Source organism: Culex quinquefasciatus, chromosome 3 (genome assembly GCF_015732765.1).
Source record: "Culex quinquefasciatus strain JHB chromosome 3, VPISU_Cqui_1.0_pri_paternal, whole genome shotgun sequence".
Classification (NCBI taxonomy): Eukaryota; Metazoa; Arthropoda; class Insecta; order Diptera; family Culicidae; genus Culex; species Culex quinquefasciatus.
The window spans coordinates 67562329-67582483 of NC_051863.1; the positions used below are offsets into that span (position 1 = coordinate 67562329).

The window sequence follows — 20155 nt, forward strand, 5'->3', positions numbered from 1 at the left end:
GTTTTTAAGAGGCAGAAATTCACAAACCCACAAAGAAACAGCTTTCCGAATTCAACACTTCAGCTTGAAATTATTAAGTTCGCGAAAAGAAACTTTTCCACAGCAGGAGCAAAGACCTCTAATTCGCCTTCGCCTGCCAATTTTATTTTCTGCCCCAACCAGATTGCCTTTTTCCCTTGGTGCTGAATAATTGATGCAATAAACGGCGCACAGGTCAGGTTTGGTCATGTACTGGACCGGAAAATGCTGCTGCTGGTGGTTTGTGAGAAAGGAAAGTTTTCGCTCTCGATGCGAGTTTAAAGTTGAGTCGTTCTTTTGAAGAAAATGTATCGGTAGGATAAATTTGGTTGAAACTTTGTTCGTAAATAACATCTTGCATTCCTGATTCTAAAATATCTCTGTTGATTAGAGATTCTAAAGAATGAAACAATACACATGTAACAAACATGTAATCATGTAATTTTTAAGAAGTTAGCGGACAAATACAAACTGTTTGTTTTAAATATAGTTTTTACCATGAATTGTTAATTTTGGCAAACTTGATTTTCTGAGCTATACAAAATAAACTTTTCTATGTATTACCACAATTATTCATTAACAAAATCATGCAAACGGTAGATCTCAGTTTGACTGTCAAAAAATGTATTTGGGTAATTCTCCGCCAACTCACACAGCAGTTGCCCCGACCCCTCTTCGATTTGCGTGAAACTTTGTCCTAAGGGGTAACTTTTGTCCCTGATCACGAATCCGAGGTCCATTTTTTGATATCTCGTGACGGAGGGGCGGTACGACCCCTTCCATTTTTGAACATGCGAAAATAGAGGTGTTTTTCAATAATTTGCAGCCTGAAACGGTGATGAGATAGAAATTTGGTGTCAAAGGGACTTTTATGTAAAATTAGACGCCCGATTTGATGGCGTACTCAGAATTCCGAAAAAACGTATTTTTCATCGAAAAAAACACTAAAAACGTTTTAAAAATTCTCCCATTTTCTGTTACTCGACTGTAAAAAATTTTGGAACATGTCATTTTATGGGAAATTTAATGTACTTTTCGAATCTACATTGACCCAGAAGGGTCATTTTTCATTAGAACAAAATTTTTCATTTTAGAACTTCGTGTTTTTCTAACGCAGGGTTATTTTTAGAGTGTTACAATGTTCTACAAAGTTGTAGAGCAGACAATTACAAAAATTTTGATATATAGACATAAGGGTTTGCTTATAAACATCACGAGTTATCGCGATTTTACGAAAAAAAGTTTTGAAAAAGTTACTTTTTGCGTTTCTCTTTGTTTCGTCGTCCGTGTCTGTCGCAGGTGACCATGAACGGCCATGATCGGTGACGACCAACTTTTTCAAAACTTTTTTTCGTATAATCGCGATAACTCGTGATGTTTTTAAGCAAACCCCTTATGTCTATATATCAAATTTTTTGTAATTGTCTGCTCTACAACTTTGTAGAACATTGTTACACTCTAAAAATAACCCTGCAAAGTTAGAAAAACACGAAATTTTAAAATGAAAATTTTTGTTCTAAATGAAAAAATGACCCTTCTGGGTCAATGTAGATTCGAAAAGTACATTAAATTTCCCATAAAATGACATGTTCCAAAAATTTTTACAGTCGAGTAACAGAAAATGGGAGAATTTTTAAAACGTTTTTAGTGTTTTTTTCGATGAAAAATACGTTTTTTCGGAATTCTGAGTACGCCATCAAATCGGGCGTCTAATTTTACATAAAAGTCCCTTTGACACCAAATTTCTATCTCATCACCGTTTCAGGCTGCAAATTATTGAAAAACACCTCTTTTTCGCATGTTCAAAAATGGAAGGGTCGTACCACCCTCCGTCACGAGATATCAAAAACGGACCTCGGATTCGTAATCAGGGACAAAAGTTACCCCTTAGGACAAAGTTTCACGCAAATCGAAGAGGGGTCGGGGCAACTTTTCTCGATTTCGTGTGAGTTGGTAGAGAATTACCCATTTTGTAAAAAAATATATATATTTTCTTTAAAAATTTAAAATGACGGTAAACATTTTAAAATAAACTTTTTAGGTCTTACGCAATTTAATGTTTGGACAAGAAAAGTCAAAGCTTTCGCCAAATCATAAATATAAAAAACCAGATGCAAAAGTTTGCCTATCCTGTCCTTCCAAGAAAATTTTATTATAAATTTCATCTTCTTTCATTCAAGGGTCCTGATTTTCGGTTCAAAGATCAGAACTCACTGAAGCACGTAACCATTCGTGGGCGAAAACAACGCACTTGGACTTGGATGACTTTTTCAAAAATCTGTTTCTTTTGTAGGATTTTTTTGATCGATTTGGTGTCTTCGGCAAAGTTGTAGTTATGGATAAGGACTACACTGAAAAAAATGATACACGATAAAGAAAATTTGGTAATTTTTTATTTAACTTTTTGTCACTAAAACTTGATTTGCAAAAAACACTATTTTTAGTTTTTTTCATTTTTTGATATGTTTTATAGGACATCAAATGCCAACTTTTCAGAAATGTCCAGGTTATGCAAAAAATCTCATTTTCCAATCAATACAGATTTTTTCAAAAAATCGAAATATTGGTCGCAAAAATTTTTCACGTTCATTTTTCAATGTAAAATCAAAATTGGAATAAAAAAGTACATCAGTGAAATTTTGATAAAGTGCACCGTTTTCAAGTTAAAGTAATTTTTAGGAAACTTTTTTGAAAATAGTCGCAGTTTTTAATTTTTTTTAAATTAGTGCACATGTTTGCCCAATTTTGAAAACAATATTTTTGGAAAGCTGAGGAAATTCTCGATATTTGGCCAGAGGAACAGAGTTCAATGTTGATACGGCGCTTAGTTGCTGAGATATTTTCATGCAAAGGTTTGAAAACATGAAAATTGATGTTTTCCAAGTCTCACCCAAACAACCCACCATTTTCTATCGTCGATATCTCAGCAACTAATGGTCCGATTTACAATGTTAAAATACAGTCGACTCTCTGGTTGTAAATATCCAAGGGACCATCGAGGAAGAGAATTATCAGTTTACAGAACGATGCAAAATGAAGACTCGATTGAAATTTGTTTTTTCTTGCTGACCAGCTAAAGGAATGAATCATGGCAACGTCCAGCAAACAAAAACAAATAAATGTAAAAAAACTTTAAAGCTTCGTTTCTCAAAGAAAAATGTCTATGCAAGCCATGAGAAAGTAAAATTATTGACAACCGGAATAGATATTTAAAGCAAATAGAATTCAAGGGACCGTCGAGGAAAAGATCCTTCAGAAAGAGAAAATATCGAGGAATAAAGACAATCGAAGTATGCAGGACTGAAGAATTCATCGTTACATGGAGCATTATTGATATCGAGAAGATCGACAGCCAGAGAGTCGACTGTATGAACCATGCGTTAAATTTTCCTATCTTTTCGAAAACAATATTTTCAAAAAATTAAATCAAGACTAAGATTTCAAAACGGCCAAATATTCAATATTACGCCCTTTTAAAATATTAGTCTTGGTTTAAAAAATTTTGAAAATATTTTTTTCGTTGAGATCGGAAAATTTCAAAAAATGGCTTTAACTTGAAAAATGGCTTTAACTTGAAAACGGTGCACTTTATCCAAATTTCACTGATGTACTTTTTTATTGCAAATTTGATTTTACATCGAAAAAAGAAGTTGAAAAATTTTGGAAAACTGTGACTATTTTCAAAAAAGTTACTTAAAAATGGCTTTAACTTGAAAACGGTGCACTTTATCAAAATTTCACTGGTGTACTTTTTGATTGCAAATTTGATTTTACATCGAAAAATGGAATAGAAAAATTTTTGCGACCAATATTTCAATTTTGAGAAAAAACAGTAATAATTAAAAAAAAATTAACCGAATATCATTTTTTTCAGTGTAGTCCGTATCCATACCTACAACTTTGCCGAAGACAGTAAATCGATCAAAAAATCCTTCAAAAGATACAGATTTTTTTAATTTTCATGCATCGTTTTTGTATGGACAGCTACCAAATTTGTATGGAAAATTATATGGACAAACTATTGATGCAAAATGGCTTCTTTGGGCATACCGAAGGCACCAAAAAAGTTTCAGTCGGATTAAAAAATACAAAAATTAAAATTCTAAGAAAAGACCGATTTTGTAGAGACCTGTGTTTTCAAGAAAATTACAAAAAAATTTTGATAACAATAATTTTATGCATTTTTATAAATGATCAATACAAAGCCGATCGCAGACTATTTTGAGTCAGCATTGAACGATAGAGCGCAATCAGGCTCTCTGAGCCATTTGCTGTACTAGTCGATTCGAGTGAGGGGGAGAGCAAAAGAGAGAGTATTCATTAGCAATTTTGCCATATCAGTAAAATAAATAACTGATGGCGATTCAGTAATCATCAATTTTGCTGAAATTCGGTAATGAACAATAACATTGCTGAATAATCAGTAACTGCGTATCTGTCAAACTGAAATCCGTAGTAACAGTTCAATAGGGCGAATCTGCGTTTGTAAACAAGCAGTCTATCCTTTTTGCTCAAATGACAGTTCACGTCAAGTAAGAGGGGGATAGACTACTTGTTTACAAACGCAGATTTGCCCTAAACAACCCACCATTTTCTATCGTCGATATCTCAGCAACTAATGGTCCGATTTACAATATTAAAATATGAAACATGCATTAAATTTTCTTATCTTTTCGAAAACAATATACTACGGAAATGTCACTTATGACTTATTGTTTGGATGCTGCCGAGAGCAAATCCTCGTTGAAATGTGTTAAATTTTGTAATGTGGTCTTTAGAAACAAAGGTAAAAAAATGTTAACAACAAATGCCTCGTTACTAACTACCTGTTTTTTTAGGTTTGGACGATTGATGAAATAAATGTTAAAATTACAGTACTGGACACATTTTGAATGACAAGCAAAATCAAATTTTTATAACTGAATTCTCAGCAACGATTGCTGAATCTTCAACAAATGATCTTTTAAACTGCAACTGCCACAAGAAAATTACTGAATTTTCAGCAAAATAAAAGAAAATTACTGAATTTTCAGCAAAATAAAACAAAATTACTGAATTTTCAGCAAAATAAAACAAAAGTACTGAATTTTCAGCAAAATAATTTGACGTTTCTTTTGCTGAAATTTCAGTTGTTTTGCCAACCATTTTACTAAAAATTCAATAATTCATCTGTCAATGTGACAAATATCAGTTAACTGAGAATACAGTAAAATCTTAATTACTGAATCGTTTACTGAAATTTCAGTAGTTGAAAATTCAGTAAAACTTTACTGACTTTCAGCAAAAAAAAAAATGAGCGCAAAATCTAAGGAGACATAATAAAATGATAAAGCAGCGTTTTCATTCTCTTCCTCGATAAACTTTTTTTTCAGATGTACCACTCAACCGATTATCTCCGGCTGTTTCCTTGACGTGAACCAGTGGAGGTATAATCTTCCTCTGTCCAACAAGTGCTCACTTTTTATCTCAATTACACTGTGAAGTAGAATGACACAACACTCCCTTTTGCTCGGAAACAGATAAATGCCTCCGATTGTTAGCATTGTTGGAAACAAGCCACTCGTTTCAATAAATCGCAATCCTTGGAGAATAAGCCGATTTGCGAAATGAACTTGCAAGAAACAGCGCGAGTTAAATTGCTTTTGACATTTGGACTTTCTTTTATTCTTCCAAGTGGATTTATTACCCAGCCAAGTCCCCGTTGTAAGATGTAATATGTATTCTATTCTGCAAGCTCACCTTCTCACGTGCCGTGGTGCCGTTTAGGAAGCTGCTTCAAATCCGTCAAAACACGCGCTGCAACAAACTCGACGTGACATCCACCAGAAACACGCAGTTTTTCTCCGTCCAAAAAAGAAGCCGCGCGCCTCAGTTATGACTGAGCTTCAATTAGCGAAATTGATTTGCCGCCGCCGCAACTTTGTGTCCGCGCGACCATTCGCCATGACGGACGCTTCTTGGGCCTATCACTTTTTGTTTTTTTTATTTTACTGATTTTTGTTTGGTTTGTACGGATGGTCGGTTGCGGCTCATTCAGTCATCCAAAGCACAACACTTCTTGGGTAATTCTCTGCAAAAACGTGAGTTTTTTTTTGTGATTTTTTTGCCTTCCTCACCTCAATGAGGAAAGGCTTATTTCAGATTCGAAAAGTACATTAAGTTTCCCATAAAATGACATGTCTCACGATTTTTGACAGTTGAGTAACGGGAAATGGCAGCGATTTTGAAACTATTTTTTAACTTTTTTTGATGAAAAATACGTTTTTTTCTAAATTTTGAGTACGCCATCAAATCGGGCGTCTAATTTTACACAAAAGTCCCTTTGACACCAAAATTCTATCTCTTCACGGTTGCGAGCTACGGGACCATCCATAAACCACGTGGACACTTTAGGGGGGGGGGGGTATGGCGATTGTCCACGATCCATACAAAAAAGATTTTTTTTGTATGGACAATTGTCCACGGGGGGGTTGAGATTTCCAATAAAGTGTCCACGTGGTTTGTGGATGGTCCCTACACATCACTGAAAAACGTGTCTTAGTAAAAAACCAGAAAAATGAAAGAGGTCGTACCGCCCACCGTCACGAGATATCGAATTCGAAATCAGGGACCAAAATAACCCCTTACAGCAAAGTTTCACGAAAACCGAAGAGGGGTCGGGGCAACTGTTGTGTGAGTTGGCGCAGAATGACCCAGGTGTAACATTTAATCTTAAAATAAAAATGCTTCATGCAATTTTAAGACGTTGAACTAAACCACTATTTCAAGTCTTCTTTTTCATAGTAAGTTTCGAATTAAAAAAAAAACAGAAAAACTGTCAAAGCCACATGAAATTTCATCTTTTTCGATGAATTTGTTAAGAAAAATAAATTGTTTTCTTAAACAAGGGTTGGAAAATTATCCAGTTTGATTAAAAAGTATTTTTTTATAAAAATTGAGAAAAAAACTATTTTACGGTACACAAAATTAAAATATTGCTGTGAATCGAAATTTTTCCCGCCTTCTTCAAATTCTTCCAAAAAATTAAATGGCAAAAAATTTAAAAAATCTAAATTATGTTTGAAAAAAAAAACATGATTAATCGAATCGAAATATCGGAAAGTACGTCCAAAATATGTTCATTTATTGAAGTTTTGCATTCTTTTACAGTAGTTTGACTGTTATAACGCATAAGAATCATTGTGATAGTTTTAGTTTCAAAACTTTCAAAATTGTTCTCGGAATTTGAACTACATATGTTTTAAATCCATGTTTTAGCACAGGATTCACTCCAAATATAGCTTCATTTATAGTTAAAATGATCAGCCGATTCAGTCAATAACAAACAAAAAAGCCAACACTTCTCAAACCGTTTTCCCAAAGAATCGGTCCCCTTTACTTGATACAAGGCGCGAAACTGCTGCTGCTCCGAATTCCTTCACCACTCTAAAACTGCTGCTCCTCTGCCCATATTAGTTTCGCTTTTGGCTCTGTGTTTTTGTTTTCTTCTTGTTGCTTCTTGTTGCTCTGCTAACAACGACTACTCCTTCTCACACGTTCAGATCCACAAACTCAGTGTACCGCGAAACTAACATGCGAACACCGACATCACACAAACAGAACTCCCTCCTTTTTCCTCTTCGAAGCGAAACTCAGAGTTGAATATTTCATTGACGATCCAAGGACTTTCGCTCTCAATAATTGATCACCGCACACAAACACACACTTTCGAGGGATGAGGCGACACCGTCAACGGGAAGACCCCCACACGTAACGATGGGATTCTCACCACTCATTCGCGACTAATCTTCAATCCTTGAAACTTTACTCATTAGTCTTCCACACGAGGTGGCGCACGATTTTGCACGTGTGCAACGTGTTGTTATTACTCGCCCCCCTTAAACACTGTGACTAATTGGAGCGTCCGACTAAGGACAAACTAGTGCCGCGCTCAAATTTGAAAATCGTTCAACTTTATTCCTCAACCAAAAGACGATCCCCGTTTGCACCGGTTTGCAGCCAAACGTTGACTGAGCCCTCCCGTCCGTAATCGGGCGGAGGAAAATCGCATCGACTAGGGCAGGCTTATCGCTGCTACTAAATCTCTCTCAGCCAGTCCGGCGGTACTAAAGTCTTGGTATGGCACTCGTTGCGTCGCGACGACGTCTCGCCGTCGTGCGCTCTCGCGCGCGGTTGCTCGTCTTCTTCAGCGAGGCCGCCGTTGAACAAAGAGAGAGAGAGAGAGAGAGATTTTTTTGCTGAAGAGAGCGAGTTGGTTGGAAACAGAGAGAGTGAGTTACCACGTGAGAAAAAGTGTGAGGAACAGCTGTTTGGTTGGGAACTTTGGGAAAGGGTGAAGTTGGAGTGTTAAATTTTTAAAGAATGAAAACTAACGTTTATTTCCAGACTCGATTATCCGAAGCCTCGATTATCGTAAGTTTTAATTATCCGAACATAGACTAATAAAAGACTAACCACTTCGAACAATTTTTTTTTAAAAATATGACTCATGTGCTGTGAACCGCGTGAACCACTTTTGACCGCATCGGCTCGCCCCCCGTATGACAGATTTGCTTGGCAGCACTTCCCCATAGAAATTCGAGCCGACGTTCTCAACGATTTAGTCGGTTTCAGTCTGTTGAATCGACCGACTAAATCTACCGACTAATCGGCCGTTTGTTTCACCGACTCTTATGGGAGCTTAACACAGGGATCGACCGACTAATCGGCTGACTAAATCGGCCGACTGCAACTGACAAAATCGATTGATTGATCGATGGATTTAAACGGCGTTCTGGAAGAATCCGGCTGGCCGGATGGACCGGATTGAGCCGGCTGTCAAGTACACAAGAGCAGACTCTTCCAACACATTTACACCCCGTGTAGCCCCCAATTGGTAGCTGATCAGGGTTTGAATCAAATATATAAAACTAACCTCAATTTTTCGACTGTCTTCAATAATGTTGGATGTTCCGGAAACCTGCAGCAGGAACAAGAGCTGTCATCATAAACTATTTGTCCGCATGTGCTATTGTCCGGATCTTTCAAAAGTATTTGGAATTATTTATATTCGCGCTTCGTATTGAAGCACTTAGAAATTTATTAGAAATTAGAAAAACCTACAAAAAATAATTTTAGAAGTAAGATTTTATCAAGATTAGTATAAACTACACTTTCTACTTAAACTTATGCAATAAATGATTGACTTTATGAAAAACATACCCAATATAACTGCTCTCTAAACAAATTTATTGAAAAACAAACTGCAACCAAAATTTTTGCTAAGTCCACTTTGTAAACAATACTAAAACCGATTTAATCATTCAATTTGTAGACCGATTCTGTAGGGACCGATTTAGTCTATCATTTCGTCGGTTTTGAGAACTGTCAAATTTTTATGGGGGTTTCTTTCGATTTTGTTTTGTGCTGCTTTGAGCGCGCATCTATTTTTTTTTATTTTGGTAATCACGCAAAATCCATGATAAATCTGTCAGACCAAGACTGTCAGACCAAAGAGCAAAATGTAAATAATCTTGGTCTTCGACGTAGGTGCACACAATTCAAAAAAATAATATTTGAAAAATAATTTTATTTTTCCAATTCAATGACTGGTTTTTGACTTCAAAATTGAATGTATGCCAGAAAATGATTAAACAGTGTGGCGTTCTCTGTACACCGAAAATTGCAGCTGTGCCGGAATTAGCTGAACGAGCTCGAGGCGGGGTTCGATCCTCCGTCATTTGGATTGGTAAGCAAAAATGCTAACCACTAGGCCATGACGACTTGGTGAGCTTGGACTGGAATTAGGAATACTGTTACAGAGAGCGAGTTGTGGCGCTATAATCACGGCAAATAGAGTCCAGGGCATTCGTGGAAATACAATGTCCCATCCCAGAGGGTTCCGGAGTACCAAATCTTCTTAGCATGGTGCTCCCAACGAATACAACCAAATCTCGGAGCGTATGGTGGTGTGTCCCCACGCTTCTTTCTCCCCTGTCGATTCAGAATTGTGTTGTTGTTCGAACACTCAGTGCTCAAACTCAACCCAATTACGAGTCATCTCTGCGATACGGTTTTACGCAGTAGGCCTGGCCGCTTTAACGCTTGTGATGTTTCAATGCATTCCGATGCAATGGCGCACTACAAATGTTAATAAATGACAAGAAGAGTGCTAGGCGTCATCTAACCTAAGGCACTTTCCAGGATCCCTTCGAAAGATTGGCTGCGCTAGGGTCTGATTAGATTAGATTAGATTAGAAAATATAACTCTGGATAAGAAATGAAGCTTTTGGTCAATGTGTTCGCAGAGTATATTGGGAAAGCACCGAATTCCGGGTAGTAGGGGAGTCTTTTTTGTATAAAATATATGAAATCGCTGATCCAGCCAGGCGGACAGCCGCCGATGGAAATCGGGTTTGGAAAGCCACGGGGAGATGCGGAAACGGCAAGGCTTCTCAATAATTTCTTTGTACGGAGTGTGGAAGAGATAAATGCAGGGATCCCAACAACGACGTTTACGCCTGAAGAAGGAGGGACGGAACCGGAGGAGCTGTTGAGCGAGTTTCACCCAATAACACTTAGCAAGCTTAAGGAAACGGTACGATCACTGAAGGACTGCGCTGGTGTTGAAAACGTCACGAAATGGGTAATGGTGGACGCTTTGGACGTTGTTGCTGTGGACTTGCTGGACATCGTCAACAAATCGCTGTTACGAGGTGAATTCCCGGACGCATGGAAAAAGACCTTGGTAATTCCAATTTCGAAAATTCCAAAATCCAAAAAACCTGAAGACCATAGACCAGGGGTGACCAAAGTATGGCCCGCGGGCCAAACGTGGCCCGCGAGGTGATATTTTGTGGCCCGCGGACCCGTTTCGAATGATCATGTAAAATGGCCCGTTGACCACTTGTAAAGTGATTTTATACTTTTTCAAAATTAAGGTTTATTTAAACTTTTATATCCTAATCTTTTTTATTTTTCGTTAATTAAAAAAATATGATTTATCAATACTTTGATCCCCACTTTACACACAAAAAAATATTTCCGAATGTAACATCATTTATGATGTAACACTTTTGCACGTCATTAAACATTTAAATTTAAATGCAATTTGATGTAAATTTGCGAAAAATTATACGTAAAAACATGATTTTACGTTTGATTCAACCGTTTACGTCGAATCTCAAGTTTACATCATTTGAGTTTACAAGTGATTCATTTTTTTCCGTTTCGAGTAAATTCACATTTTTTTTTCTGTGTAGGATACAAATAATTTGTTCTAAAAAATTTATAATTAAATCAATTTCACACGTTTTAATGTGAGTGAAACTAGTAAATATCATCAAAACCTTCATCAAACATTTTTGGAAATTTTTAAAAAACGTTTATGTTTGACTTAGGTAGAATTCTGTAATAGTTGCAAAAAAATATGTTTTCTTTATTAATTTGCAAGTCATAATGGTCCTTTTATAAACTGACCCTCAAACTTACATTGCACTATCTTCGGGATTCGAACTCATCACAATCAGATAACGAATCTGATTGACTTTCAACTTATTCAGGCAGACTAAATGTGGAAATCGGAGGATCAAGTTTGTTGCAAATATTTTACAAAGCTCTCCCCCTCTCATCCCTCCCCCATTATCAAAAAATTGGCAAGAAAAATCAGGAGCAATAATATATTTTCAAAAAACTTCAAAACATTAAAAAAATGAAATTTAAGTGCAATCAGCTGAAATTAATTGAATATGCATTCCTTTGCATTTAGAATCATTTGAGCATGTTTGGGTTTATAAAAATAATTTGAATTTTAGTGAATTTTCGATGAAATATATGTTGAAATGGTTGAAATTCTTGCTCTCAACGATTTTTTATTAGCCATACTTAACTTATAGATAAAATTACGCCTTTAGATAAATTGTTCAACAAGTAATGTCACCATTTTCTAAATATAAAAACAAAACTATGATTATTTTTTTGAAAGCACAAGTACATTCAGATAAGAACTTTTTTTTATTCAAATACCTGAAACATTAAAATCAACAATACCGACATAGAACCGTTATTTTGTGGTTTCTATTATTTTGAATTGACTTTTTTTAAATTAACAGAAGTTAAATATTTTAAATTAAAATAACGTAATTCAATTTCTTTAATAACCATTTTTGTAAATTTGGCCCGCAAGCTTATTTGAGCTTCAAACTTGGCCCGGCTCCCAAGAACTTTGAGCACCCCTGCCATAGACCTATCAACATGCTGCCGCTGTATGAGAAGGTAATGGAGACGATCGTGAAGAAACAACTGGCGGCGTTCATTGATCAAACTGGCGTGCTGCTGAAAGAGCAATCTGGTTTTCGAAAACATCACTCGTGCGAGTCGGCGCTGAATCTCCTGTTGCTGAAGTGGAAACAGTGCATTGAAAAAGGAAATATTGTTCTGTCAGTCTTCGTAGATTTGAAGCGGGCCTTCGAGACCATTGACCGGACTAAACGTGTGCTGAAGAAAAGCGGGATTCGTGGAACGGTCTTGAAATGGTTCAGCAGTTACCTAGAAAACCGGAAGCAGGTCACGAGGTACAACGACGCAGTCTCAGCGGAAACAGCAGTGGATCTTGGAGTTCCACAAGGAAGCGTGCTAGGGCCACTATTATTTATCCTCTACATAAACGACATCAAAGGGTGGATTTTCATGGATTTTTCGATGACCGACATCGAAAGTGGCTTTCGATGCTCGTGGTCAAATTTGGTCGAAAACTCATATTTTTCGACCAAGTTAAGTGGTAAAATAGTTTAGATTGATTGTTCATGGAAGTACGAACAATAAAAACAAATACTAATTGCCGGAAAGCCCCGAAAATGTGATTTTCCGACTTTTGATTTTCGATGCACGAGCATCGTAAGATGACCGACATCGAAAGCATAGTCACTACCATGCTTTGCTAAAATGTCAGTGCATCGTAGTTCGATGCCTGTCCTGTCAGCCATATTGCTGCCGCGACACCATGGACACAAACCAAATAACGCTGTGAAATATTTCCGTGAATATTTCAAGCAGGCAAGCGTTTCAAGCGTTTTGTGGCAAACACATGAGATTTTTCCGATGCCAAAATGGCAACAATGGAATCGGCTGATGTTGATGTCGACAAAGTTTTGAAAAGAGGCGATAGGCTACCTCAAATTATTTTAAAGTGGGTTTTTACGTTTTCAAATAACAAGAAAGAATTTTGATTTTATTTCACAGCATGAAATGTATGTCATTCAAGGAAAATGTTGATTGCCACCTATGATACGAGTGTTTCCCATAAACATAGAACATTTTTAAACAGTACGCTAGATCAAAGTGTGTACGGTTTACCATGCACGGAAAGTTGAAAACATGGAAAAAATAGATTTTTTTTCATATTTATTTTTAAGGAATAAATATTTGATAATTGCATCATAATTCTGGTTGAAGGTTAGAAGAGTGGGAGAAATTAAGAAGAAAAGCAAGTAAAGAAAAAAAAATAAAGAAATAAAGAAATAAAGTAATAAAGAAGTAAAGAAATAAAGAAATAAAGAAATAAAGAAATAAAGAAATGAAGAAATAAAGAAATAAAGAAATAAAGAAATAAAGAAATAAAGAAATAAAGAAATAAAGAAATAAAGAAATAAAGAAATAAAGAAATAAAGAAATAAAGAAATAAAGAAATAAAGAAATAAAGAAATAAAGAAATAAAGAAATAAAGAAATAAAGAAATAAAGAAATAAAGAAATAAAGAATTAAAGAAATAAAGAAATAAAGAAATAAAGAAATAAAGAAATAAAGAAATAAAGAAATAAAGAAATAAAGAAATAAAGAAATAAAGAAATAAAGAAATAAAGAAATAAAGAAATAAAGAAATAAAGAAATAAAGAAATAAAGATATAAAGAAATAAAGAAATAAAGAAATGAAGAAAAAAAGAAATAAAGAAATAAAGAAATAAAGAAATAAAAAAAAAATAAAGAAATAAAGAAATAAAGAAATGAAGAAATAAAGAAATAAAGAAATAAAGAAATTAAGAAATAAAGAAATTAAGAAATAAAGAAATTAAGAAATGAAGAAATAAAGAAATAAAGAAATAAAGAAATAAAGAAATAAAGAAATAAAGAAATAAAGAAATAAAGAAATAAAGAAATAAAGAAATAAAGAAATAAAGAAATAAAGAAATAAAGAAATAAAGAAATAAAGAAATAAAGAAATAAAGAAATAAAGAAATAAAGAAATAAAGAAATTAAGAAATTAAAAATTAAGAAATTAAGAAATTAAGAAATTAAGAAATTAAGAAATTAAGAAATTAAGAAATTCAGAAATTCAGAAATTCAGAAATTAAGAAAGAATTTCAGAATTTCTAAATTTCTTCATTTCATATTTTCAGAATTTCTTAATTTCATAATTTAAGAAATTCAGAATTTCAGAATTTCAGAATTTCAGAATTTCAGAATTTCTAAATTTCTAAATTTCTGAATTTCTGAATTTCTGAATTTCTGAATTTCTGAATTTCTGAATTTCTGAATTTCTGAATTTCTGAATTTCTGAATTTCTGAATTTCTGAATTTCTGAATTTCTGAATTTCTGAATTTCTGAATTTCTGAATTTTTTTGTTGTGCTCTTCTAAATGCTGCCAAACATTGTTAATATTAATATTATTTTGTTCTATCCGGAAATAAATTTTGAATGGTTCTAAATTAAAAGTTCTCCTGCATTTGTCTAAATTTTTATCTTTGGTTTTTCCGTGCACGTGTTGCTTTGTGTTGACGTTTCCCCAAGCGTTTCTCTCCCATTTTCTACCGTTCCTTCTTGAAACGCTTGCGGGAAAAATGGCGGTCTGCCCGTTATTTAGGTTTGAGTCATAGCTAAGTCATAACGCCATCCAAGAGCATCGTAAAAATTTCGATGCTCGTGCTTACGATGTCGTTGCATGATCCATGAAAATCCAGCCAAACAGGCGCTGAAGAGAGTACAGGTAAACCTGTTCGCTGATGACACGGTACTATTTGTTGTTGGTGACAGCTTCGATGAGTGTTTTGATATAATGAACGAAGAGCTGAGCAGGTTCTCAGAATGGTTAAAGTGGAAAAAACTGCAGCTGAACATTACGAAGACAAAGTGCATGTTGGTGACGACACGGCAGACCAAGGATTGCAGAAGGAGCGTACAGATGGATGGAGGAATCGTGGAGCGTGTCGAGACGATGAAACGATGACGATGACGGAGTCATGCTGGATGAAAAGCTGAATTTCAACGAACACATCGATTACACTATTCGGAAAGCAGCACGAAAGTTTGGCGTTTTGTGTAGGATTAATCGTTACTTGACTGCAGAGACAAAGGTTCAGTTGTACAACTCGCTGATCGCGCCGCACTTCGACTACTGCTCATCGATCATGTTCTTGGCAACACAACGGCAAATGAAGAGGATGCAAGTTCTCCAGAGCAAAATCATGCGGCTCATCCTTAGATGTGATCGACTGACACCAAGACGGAGCATGCTCGAATGTTTGCAGTGGATGTCGGTGAAGCAACGGATCGAATACAACACACTTGTTTTTGTTTTTCGGGTGAAGGAAAGGATGGCAGCACAATACTTGACGGAGGCCATGGTACGCGGAAGGGATATCCATGAGCACGACACTAGAGGATCTGACGATCTCAGGTTGCAGATTTGGAGGAAGGCTTGTACACAGAACTCGTTGTTTTACAAAGGTTTTAAACTATACAACCAGCTTCCAGAGGCAGCAAAGATGACGAGCAACATAAACGAGTTTAAACGGAGCTGCAAGGAGTGTGTACGGCAACGGCCGTTGGAGTAGAAGTGACCCACGATGGTACTGTGACGAAGAGCACGTTATGACGGTCGGCCATCTTCATTATCGGTCCACATCGCATGGGATCACTTTGGGCCGCATATGATAAATTTATTCAAAAGTAACGCGAATCTGGGCGCGGTTTAACCCTATGGGCTCATATGTGCGTGGAATAGCAAATGGTTCCAATACCCTAAATGGATAAAAATACTGCAATCTGATTGATAAAATGACTCGACACAGGATTTGTTAGAGCGCCTTGAGATAGGACACGAGAGAAATGGATGGGCATACACGGAAGTAGAGTCAAGATTACAGGACACTCTCAAAACACGAACGACGAATTATCGAAAGATATCTGCTCGTAAACCTTCCATGCTATAAAAACTGTGTATGGGTAAGAGGTGGGCCATCCAAGGAATAATGCGTGGACATTTGCCAATCCTTCTCCCCTCAAGTGTCCACGTCAGCGGCGCCGATTTCTGAATGAAAATGGCGAGGGCAGCCCAACTCGCCAAGGGAAAAGGGTCAAAATTTGGGGGAATTAACTATTTGGAGCTACTACTACTACTAATTGTACGATGGAGTAATCATTTCTCAATGATTGACAATTGCTTGGAAATGGTCACCTGGCCACCTATCGGATGACGCCTTGCAGGAGGGTCTGCGTTATGGGACGGCTGAATACTTCCTAGGCATCGATCGATGAAACTCGATTCGATTCCACCGACAAGTCACGTGCGCCATTTCGGTACATGAATCCTCAGAACCGGTCCCGGAAGTTGTCTCTCTAACGCCATCGCGGGCTTTCCGGAAAGCTAAGAATGCCATAATAAGACCGAACCACGTAGCCCAGTGGTAACGCTTCCGCCTCGTAAGCGGTAGATCGGGGTTCAAATCCCGGCTCGGACCAACACAACTGGTGATCTTTTCCCTTCTGGAATCGATTGCTTAGTAAAGGGAAGGTAGTGTATCGTCACAAACTGGACCTTATCACGACACCTTAGGGAGGCGACCTATGGAATGTTAACATTAACCCTAACATGTTAACATTAAGTTGAGAATGAAACTGCCACTGAATCCGCTTTGTAAATGCCGGCCCCGATACTCTTCAAGGGTGTTCCCCTCAGGAACTGGGAAAGATTTACTTTTTTACTTACTCGCTGGCTTCATTCCTTGGTAGTCGACATTACATGACCAGATGCGGCAGCTGCTGACCAACCCGGAACCGATGGACATACGTTCCATTGGTGACTTGGGGTGAAACCGAACGTTCATGGCCTTCTCCTGTGCGAATGTGTGTGTTTGTTTAGATTAACGAATCAAAACAAAAACAAAAAAAGAAACGTCAGAAAATCGACAGTGGAGCCAGTTCTTGACATTTTGATCTGTCATGTTTGACAGTGAAACGGCCGTACCGAGGGGTCATAAAAAGGTTGAGTCATGGTTCAGAGCCCAGTGAGTAGTATTTTATTAGTCTATGATCCGAAGATCGATTATCCGAAGGTTTGTACACAGCAAAAAATGTAGTAAAATGCCTGCGTGTAAATAAGGGTTGTGTAGTTAATTTAATGTAATTTTACACAGTTCTGATAGAACTCCTCTTCGCATTTTTGCCTAACACCTATTACACTCAAATTGTGTAATATTAACGACATTCTCATTCAATATCGCATATGCGTGTTGCCTCAAAGTTGCTGTCAAAGTTTTCCTCCATCCGCGACAAATTAAAACAAAACAAAAGTAATTTTCAGTTTGAAGCGACGAAATTGTGCGAATTCCGTGGCCAAGAGCTTCCGTTTAAGATGTCCCCGTGGTGTTGGAGCCTGCAGAAACCGTCAGTCATGTTACCGTACCACCAGGTCAACCTCGGCGATCAATAATAACGGTTCCTTCAACGCCCTCGCCAAGAGTCGAAGCAACTCAGGCGATGAGCTGACTTCAGCGCTATCGATTCTATCACGGAAGCAAGGTAAGTTGATTCGTTTAAGAAGAAAAGGGAAACATTGTTATCATAGTTGTTTTTCGTCACAGGTGCCATTTGACCGCGCTGAAATATTTGTACGACGATTCGAACGATAGCCAGACTACTCGCTTAAAACGACTTGTCCGCGGTCATGGTACCAATCAATTGGGCACGATCTTGGCGTACGTCGCGAAACCTAATGAGTGTTTAAAGCAGCTGGTTCGATCACCTGTTCTGGTGTGTGTCTTTTCCGTGGGCATCGTCGAACACCCAGCAGCTAAAGGTAATATGTTAAATACATAGTACAAATAGTTATAAAATATTTTAACCGGATTCTATTGGGGTAGGACTCGGATGACCGGCACACCTTCAGTCGCTGGACTTTACGTGAACATCCACGCACGCCGTGATCAATGCTACGACGGCTGCAGCTGCAAACGCTGTCCGGAAGTGATCCATCGAAGCGGGGAGTTACGGGAGACCGAGAATGGTGGCCGTTTGGCGAGTCCGCTGTGTATTTCTTTTACGCCTAGCTGATTTCCAAACTGGTAGCGAGACGATTCGTGTGCAGAGACTATGTTCCGACAGGTGAACCACTTGGGTCGTGAATATCTAGGAATGGTATGTTTAGTTCGAAAAAGTCGCTGTTCTTGAAGTTGATTCGTTGATGAAATATGCAGCAGCTGCGGTTGCAAATGCAGTTGGCGCTGCAACCGGAATGGATCGCTACCTTCTGCTGCGTACTCTCGGTTCATCCAACAAACGGGCAACGGCGTGTTTGTGTTCGGCAATTACATCATCATCCAGATCCAGAAGTACTTCGAGTTTGAACAGAAGCAAGCTTTTGCCCACTTGCTGTCCTTGCTCCCCCGAAAGCTTTCCAGCCGAGCAGCTGCGGCAAATCGTCCGCAAGATGGACGGCCAGTTGCTCAAATGAGACAAGGACCAGATTCACGCGTGGAGCAAAAGAAAATTGGGTGTGTTGACCCGTTCGTGCTGCAGTGAATCATCGACGCAATGTGGGCACATATCTGTATGGCTGCGGATACAGGAACACTGACCGCAGGCTAATTCTGGGCAAAAGCCCCCACCGAGCAACCCGTTCATGGACAGTATAGAACCTAAGTTATTCAGCATGATTAAAGTAAGTGACTTACTCTAATTTCTGATTTTAAAATACAATAATAATATTATCTTTTTCTCTCGAACACAGTGCACGAAAATCCGGAGGACAACTCCGTGCTGTTTGCTGCCGTCCGGGCAAGGTTCTAACAGCCACAATTCTGCAGGGTTACAGGAAAACCGTGCAAACGGATGTTCGAGCTGGCCGCCCAAAACTATCAAAAACCCGTACACCCTCTGGAAGCTGACCGATCGATCCGGCACAGCACTAAGTTCCCAAGCTGACCGCCTGAAAGTGCATCGGAGATCCGGAAAGCGTTGATGATCCGGCTAACATTGAAGCGCTGAAGGTTCGTTCACAATTATGCAAACGACCTCATTGCGATTAAATTCTGGACACATTCATCGAAATGTAACAAGCCACTCATTAAGTACAAGTGTCTAAGGTAAAATTATTCGATAAGCAATAAATCAGATTGAGAAAAATATTTAGTTTGTTTATATTTGATTTGACGTTTTTAGGCAAAAACCAATTCGATATCTATCCCTGGTCCAAAAAATAGGCTTTGTGTAATATTACACATTTTTTGCTGTACATTCATGGATGTAATTTTAAGTGCATTTTTTCACAAAGGTGATGTGCATGCTTTTTGATGCGATTTTACCATCGGATTTTTTGCTGTGTATGTGACTTTGGATAATTGAATGACCAAACATTTTTTACGTATTTTTGGGTTCTGCGACATTAATTTAGTCAAATTTGAATATTTGATTGCTTTCTGAATTGAAAAATGTATTTTTTTTAATTTGATCAGTATTCATTTTTCCGCCATTTTGGATTCTAAAATTCTAAATCATTTTAGAGTAGTTTATGACTACCTAGCACTTAAGGCTCTGAAAGGCATCATTCCCGGTCGGCCATGTTTGTTTTAGAAAAATATTCAAATCTTAATTCAGAATGTTTAATCTACAAATGGGTATCTCTGTGTAGACTCATACAAAAAAAAATGTATGGACAATTGTCCACGAAGGGGGCGGGAGGAGGGGGATAACAGATTCTCAAAAAAGTGTCCACGTGGTTTATGGATGGTCCCTATTTGGCATACGTGCAAAATTGTTCAAGCCACACCTTTAAAAAATAATAGAAAGTAGGTACGCGAAATATGCTCCTTCATCTGAAAAGTGTGAAACTCGGAAAATAAAAGCTCATTGGCTTTTCATGCTTTATTTGCTTTTTTTTATCTTTAA

General features: G+C 37.4%; 1 protein-coding gene and 1 long non-coding RNA gene across 2 annotated transcripts in view; one reads left to right on the forward strand and one right to left on the reverse strand.

The window, feature by feature from the left end:
- LOC6044302 overlaps positions 1–20155 on the reverse strand; it is a 133407-nt gene that overhangs the window by 100672 nt on the left and 12580 nt on the right.
- LOC119769695 lies at positions 17338–19496 on the forward strand. Its single transcript, XR_005278489.1, has 4 exons — positions 17338–17791; positions 17854–18068; positions 18133–18929; positions 18999–19496. It is a non-coding gene; the product is annotated as an uncharacterized LOC119769695 (long non-coding RNA).